Here is a 7,312-nt window from a genome sequence, read left to right as displayed (position 1 = left end):
TAGTGCCAACATCAATGGGTCTGGGGCTGTCCATTTAAACTTGCTTTGCTGTGCGCTATGAATACACCATTGAATTCTTAATTTATTTTAAAAATTACAAAACAAACACTCCCAATACAATCTGGTCTTTAACTTGCAGGAGAGCTGAGCTGGTTCAGTTGGGTTATGGTAATTTGACTGTTAACATTATTCTAATGAATAAAATGCTTACTATGTTTGATCCTTCTCCCACTCTAGTGGCTTCTTGCATGGTCTGATTTGGTCTTTAAGAGTTTGTTCTGCAAAAGCAGTGCAACCCTAAGCATTTTCTAAGAGAAAAGTAGATATACCACTAAGCCGAACAAGGAATCTTAGAAGGTGAAATCTTCCCACAGCTAAGAAGGACCGATGAAAGACACATCCTTCTGTGGCTGGTGAATTCTAAACATATGCAGTATTTATGTGCAGCAAGCATCACTGGAAAAGGATGCAGTCTATAGGCATGTGAGCAGCACTGGCAGTTACCAAAACAAACAAACAAACAAACAACAAAAAATATCTTTAAAACAGATCATCCCACAAGCCATATCCTAATAGAGACATAACAATGTTAGTTCCAGCACAAGGAAGAAGGAGGGGATGCAATGAAAAATGAACTGAAACTGCACATGCTTATTGAGTTGATCTGGCTTCAGTTTTAATAGTTATATCAGAGAAGTCAAGCCTAATTCATTTCCCAGGGGCCCTGCACCCTTCAGGTAACATCTGTCACTAATGAACACTTTACTCAAAAACACTTTCAGTATCTGTTTTCAGGGTCATCTTGTACACCTGGTACCAAAAAGAAGCCAGGAAATTTCACCTCTCTACATGACCTCTCTGCTTACTAGCAGGAACACAAAATAAGGCAGGACTCTTGTGCCAGTCACCAAGCAGGTTGCCCCAGCACAGAAGAGCATGATAAAATTGATCAAAACCTTTCACTACTAGAAAGACTGGAAAGACTGCTATTTTTGCAAATTGAAGGCAACTGAATTGTACAGGAGAAAGGTATGTGTAATGAAGCAAGTTTTTTGGAAAAGGAAAGTTAAGGGCTAAACTTAAAGCACAAGAGTGTCTTCAGTCTTCTGCTCCAGAATTTAAGCCACTCTGGAGCAGATGGATTTCCATCTGCCTTATACAATCTTCTGCTTGCATTGTAATCTGCTGATCTGACCACTGTCTCAGGTGGGCTTGGACTAGCTGGATGTTCAATCTAATTTCTTACAGAAACTCCATTGTTCTTCTAATTGAATGAGGCTCTTCATTCAAAGTTCAAATCTGTTTCTTTAAATGTTTTTAAATTACTTGCTAAACCAGAGGTTATGTTTGGTACCTGTTTTAGGCACAGTAGAAGTTGCACAACTCTTAAGAACAGATCTCTGGCCACTCTGGATGGGAAAAGATGCAGGCACATGATTGTTAGCTCTACTGGTTTGATTAGCACATTAACCACTTGGGTGGATGTTTATCTAAAACCATCTGCTCTGTTAATCTGTGTAACTATCCGGAACAACTCCAGAGGACAGTCTCTTAAACAAAGCGATTGGACAGATGGTTAGCTTTGCAATTCAGGTAGAGCACTAGAGGTTTGAGGAAGTAGATATAATTCCAATGTAAGCTTGATTTACCTACTTATCTTGCAGTTATTGGATTGGCAGAGCTGTTGCAACAGTTCTCAGGTTGTGTGTCTTATAACATTACTGTATCTATTACTGGGCTATGTAAATTCACAGAACAATTGTACTGCATAGCTTCCAACTACAATCCCAAAGCTTGCTGCCCCTTCAGCTGGGAAAGAAAAAAACATGTGGAATTATTTGAGTGCAGAATTCTTTAGACCCCTTCTAGAAGATGTTTAAATGTCTTGGCTTAGTTTGCACTGCTATGACTTTCACTCTGCCTGCATTCCGGTACAGAATCTTAGCTGAAGTGGGCTGGAATTAGCCTTTGAAAGCTGATAGCTTCTTACATTTACTGAAGATGAGAGAACATCTGATTATACACACTTACTGCTTCTTCAGGATTTGCCTGGCTAGGCTCAAGCCAGCAATCTTGCTATGTATGTCTCATTCTCTGTATTTACAAAAGAAAGTGATAGCACATATCTGGCTCCTCAGCTGTGCAAGAAATATCATGAGAGAATACATCCTGTTTTTAAAAACATCCAGAGCGACATAGACTGTTCTTGTGAGGGTACCACATGAGAACGGAAATGCCACCAGAAAGGGACAAGCATTGTTTGGATATTTTGGTTGTCCTTGAAAACTTACAGGAATGTGAGAACCAAAGGGAAGGTAAGTCATTAAAAGTATTTGGCAATGAGACTGTACTCACAGAAGCACAGATAGCCAGCGTGGGTTTTTTCAGGCTGTTTTTTTTTGTTGTTGTTGTTGTTGCTGTTGTGTCGTGTTTTTTTCTGAGCAGTTTAATTAGACATCTGCTAGATGAATGTTCAAATAATTGATTTCATGGCTTGGCAGTTTAATAAAAATACAGGGGGAAATTCATCTGGGTTCAAACAGAATTTGAATCTTCTTGCCAAACAAAAATTAGAAATTGTTTTAGTGTCATGTTCCAATTGACACAAAACATTTCATTTGAAGAATTTCTACAGAAGCAGAAATATGGAGAGAGGGAATATTTCTCAGAATTACTGCTGGGGAAACAGTTGCCCCTTTATTTGCTATCTCAAGAGCAGTCCCACTTACATAGAATGTATGTGATCCAGAATGAACACTGTCCTTGGTCTCCACTGCTTGCAGACCAATGAGACCACTGTCCTTGGTCTCATTTGCAGGGAGGTGGTAGAGTTGCTATCCCTGGCAGTGTTCAAGAGGAATCTGGATGTGGAGCTACAAGATATGGTTTAGTGGCTTGTGCTATCAACGATAGTGGGAGAATGGTTGGACTAGATGATTTATAGGTCCTTTCCAACCTTGTGATTCTATGATTCAATGCTCACCTCCCAGAATAGTAGACTAGTCAGTACATGTGGTTAAAGAGTAGCTCTCTCGTTACACACTGATGCACTCGCAGGAGCAAAGATTGGAGCTTTCAGAATTGGCACCTTCTGAGAAGTTTATAATGCACCAGGTAGAAATACACTTCTGAGCACTTTTTTGTGTTCTTCTTTTTGTAATATTTAAACACATTATGCAAAGTGGAATTGTGGTGCTAATCCTGAGTTTCTTGGAGCCTGGGTAAATGTTCTAATTCCAAGCTGTCAGATAAATGCAGTATTTGTTACATTCTTCTTTATCTTTGTGGTAAAAGAGGAGGAGGATCAGGTTCTGGCCAATGTATCTAATGATTTCAAACCAAATTTGTAAATAACATTAGTTTAAGTATTCCAAACATGCTTTACTGAATGTTTGTCTGGCTCCAGTAATTTCTTTGCGAACTCTTGGGGAAAGAGTGCCTGCCAGTTAAATTTTCTGGAATAAGAGAGCTCAGAGGATCCAAGGAGATGGATTGAAGTCAAAAAGTTTTTGTTTTAACTGCATGGAATGTATACATTATATGATAATCTGCATGAAAGTCTGACCATTACATGAATCATATACGAAGTATATTCCTGGGCCAGGGAAGACAAAGTGAATGTAAAATTTATATTAAACTGAGTGATACTAGCCATTTTTATTCACAGTCATATCTTCTAACAACTAATTAATTAAATAAATAAATATCACAAAAGTTTGCTGGAAATACAGCTATCCTAGCCTCTGAAATATAACATCTCTACATTCCTTATCAATGCAGCTGTCAATTTGCTAAGATCAGATTGAGAGAACTGTTTAGAGAAGACAAATAGAGGAAACTTTTAAGGGGTCACTGGGAAAAGATCTAAGAAGGCATGCTGTCTCATGTGTTGCTGCTGATGCACAAACAAACTGCCTGGAAGAAATTAACACAGTGTCAAGAGTGCTGGCATAAGTAGATGAATGACCAGTGCCTTTGGGGCACTGATGTTTTGTTACGTAGACAAAAAATAGACAAGATCATCACATGCATTCACATGTAGTGAGTATGAGGAAAAGAATCTAATACTTTCTTATGTCAAGAACCTAACCCAGGAAACTTTGTAAAATATGATGACAGATCACAAGTTAAAGAGGTAAAAGCGGGACACACAGTGGCTATCATCCTTTTTCATTACTTTCCCCAAATCAAAAAAGAAGTTGTATTTCAGACCACACTGGAAAAATCTGCAGTCTACTGCCACCATCCTTGGACACAGGCTGGAACACAAACTCTGGTGAAGTAATATCAAGACCTTTCTACTGGGATACAACAGCTTTAAAATCAGAACACAACTATGTGCTGTCTGTTCCAAGTGATCAGTAATGGCTGGAAAAACAAACAAACAGGAAAAAAGCCCAACCAACCAAACACACACACACAAAAATAAACCACTCCATCTTCTGCTTTCTGTATAATTCCAAGTTGCTAACATAATACTTAGAACAAAATGGCAGTGTCCACAGTTCCTAGCAAATGGAAACAAACCAGTGCACTGATCAGCCAAAATACCTGCTACCAGCAAGGAAACCAAGAAGTTGACCAGTTCTCAAAGAAGCTAGCTAGGATGAGACCCCATCAGGCAGTTACACCGTCAGTCAGGTGCCTCGCCTGACTTCTGACAAAAACCTTCCAAGTATCATGTCTCCAAAAAACAACAACAAAACCAAGAAAAAAGTGAAAGAGACTTATGTTTTAGAAAATGTGTTGTTCAAACAGCCTTTGCTGCCCAAGGCCTGGAACTGTTAAAAAAATGTTGTGAATGCCAAAAGGGAATTCACTCTGGAAATATAGCTCATGGCATTGAAGGACTGTCCAGTAAGGTAAGATTGCTGCAGGACTTGAAAGCCTATCTGATGGACAAAAGCCTACCCTGCTAATGCAACTTCTCAGTAAGGGAATGCTTTTGTTCATATTCTCATTACCCACTATTGCCTTTACTCACGGGATTAGAACACATCAGAAATTTTGTCTTTAAATTTATGTTCTGGCAAATATAAGGGAGAGAAAGAAGCATTTGGTGTATTTATAGTCTTATACAGGGTATGTTTGATATGGATCAGAAGTATACGAATATTCACATTTGTCTGAAGCACAGATGACTGAAGTTACAGTCCAAGAGTTTGATATTGTATTTCTGTGAAACAAACCCTATTATCACTACCAGTAATGGCTCTCACAAGAGCTTTATGGGAGTTCATAGTAAGAAATAGAAAGGGCCACTGAACTGTGATTGACCTCATGACCTTGAATTGTGGGCCCTTGAGCACCTTGATGCACTTTTACAGACAGAAGCCAGAAGGAATCAGGCATTTTCTTTGCTGCTCAGATGCAGCTATGACAAACTGGATCCTAGACTGCTCTGCATCACTGAGAAATAGAAAAATTAGATTTAAAGAAACTTCTTACAAGTGCTAGTTATTATTCCTGCTCTGATCAGATTTTAAAAGCATGTCAAATAAACAAAGACCAGCCAGTTCCCAGAGGATCTGCAGTTGATATAGGAGCTTTCATTTTAGCCAAGGAAGACCTTGACAGTATTCCCATTTTCCGTGTTGTCTAATGGAAATGCTTTGCATTCCTCTTGCACCTTTTATCAGCTTATTGATCTAGTTTAGAGGCAGTAATGAATTAATCTTCTCAACACCAGTGTAAACTGAAATTTGTTTTCCTTGTTCTGCAGATGGGAAAGAATGAAGCAGAAAGATGATGCAATTCATTTAAAGAAGGCCTGGCAGTGCCAGCCACAGAAACTAGACCTGATATCCATGCCAATGCCTTAACTTGGCTGTCACTGCCCTTTCAACTTCATGCTACGCAATAAGCATTCAAGCTGCATACAAATACAAAGAAAATCTTCAGTTGGTTTCAGAAAAGAATGCCAAAATTCATAGGCTCATAGCTGGACACCAAGTGCGCCAAATATCCAGGACATCTTCATGCATGAAATTTTATGACAGCAGTGCATTGTTTGATTTTTATTTTTTTTTTTCCCTTTTTCTAATAAGAACTTCTATTTAGGTTCTCTATGTGGAAGTATTGCTGAAAAGAAAAATGTTTTGTGAAAAGAAAAAGAAACTTCTGTTTCAGTGGTGTGTTTATCTGTCTGAGACTGATATTTATTTCTACTCATTTGCCAAAGTTTCCAGAAAATATATGCTTGGATTGGACCCTATAAAATATGTGAATTTGAGCATAGGATCTCAGGCTCTTTCATTGGTTCATTGACTATCAATAGAACATCCTATATCATGTGGTAGCCTTCCTCACCCAGCCCAATGGCATGATCTCATTTCCCACTTCCACTAACTCATAGTCACATATCAGGTCTACACCAGTCAGGTAAACTATATAAAAAAAAGTAACAGGAAACCACAGCTGACATCATGCGTCATACAAATTATATATCTATGAAAGACTTTGTTGGATACTCTGATTTGGGTGTATTCCTTGATGCAAGGAACAGATGCAAAGCATTATTCCAGTGGCAATAAACAAAAGCAGGTGTAACTTTGAGTATGTCCCTGCACCTGCCTCTCCAATAATTCTGTGTTCCTGAGCAGTCTTTTTACTTACACAACATGTGTGAGAGTATTTCTGTTGCAGTCTGCCAGTTCTTATTCCTCCTTATACATAAGGAGATGTTGTTTGTGTGAATCCACTTACTTGAGGTGTTTAGCTTCAGATCCAACCAGTAATGTAAACCATTTTCCTGCAGGATCTTTGGCTCTGAAGCTATAGGCATAGCTCTAACTATGTGTATACCCCACTGCTCTGTTTTTGCCTGGTCATTTTCCATCTCTGACATGTGAAGCTTTCTGAAAGTCTGATCTCAGACTTTGCTGCCATACTACTGTTTTCCCTTCATGATAAATCTGAAGCACAATTTCTTGTGGAAGCCCCCAAAAAAAGGTGTGCATGTTTGAAGGTGAACTCAAGGGCAGGACTTTCAGCGTAGCTGGGAAACAAGAAAATACAATTACTTAATGCAGTTCCAGCCACACCATTCCTAATGTCCAAAGGGGCAAGAAGAAATTTATCATCCTGTTATTTGTGTTAGCCAACTGTAATCTTGGGTTATGTATATAGCAAAGGTATTTTCTTACATCATACGTAGAGTCTGAGGCTTGATGTTTGAGTTCTTTTTGTGGAAGATCACCAACAGATTGATTCAAATGTGATAAAGATTCCTAGCTGTTGAAAATCACTGAGCGTGTGGGTAGTGATAAAATACACAGGACTTAAGTAGCACAGACAAGAATATGCCATTTCT

At 38.8% G+C, this 7,312-nt stretch overlaps 1 long non-coding RNA gene across 3 annotated transcripts; it reads left to right on the top strand.

Annotated features, from left to right (window-relative positions):
* The first annotated feature begins 1,293 nt into the window (after positions 1–1,293).
* On the top strand, positions 1,294–6,584 carry LOC107311361 (uncharacterized). Of its 3 annotated transcripts, none has more exons than XR_001554022.3 (3): positions 1,514–1,700; positions 2,139–2,315; positions 5,723–6,584. It is a non-coding gene; the product is annotated as an uncharacterized LOC107311361 (long non-coding RNA). The 3 variants fall into 3 exon arrangements; XR_014944671.1 differs by having other exon boundaries at positions 1,515–1,700; positions 2,190–2,315; XR_014944670.1 differs by having other exon boundaries at positions 1,294–2,315.
* The last annotated feature ends 728 nt before the right edge of the window (positions 6,585–7,312 follow it).

The sequence above is a fragment of the Coturnix japonica genome, chromosome 3, assembly GCF_054131305.1.
Source record: "Coturnix japonica strain WE chromosome 3, WE-NBRP24, whole genome shotgun sequence".
NCBI lineage: Eukaryota > Metazoa > Chordata > Aves > Galliformes > Phasianidae > Coturnix > Coturnix japonica.
This window is presented reverse-complemented; position numbering and strand designations above follow the sequence as displayed.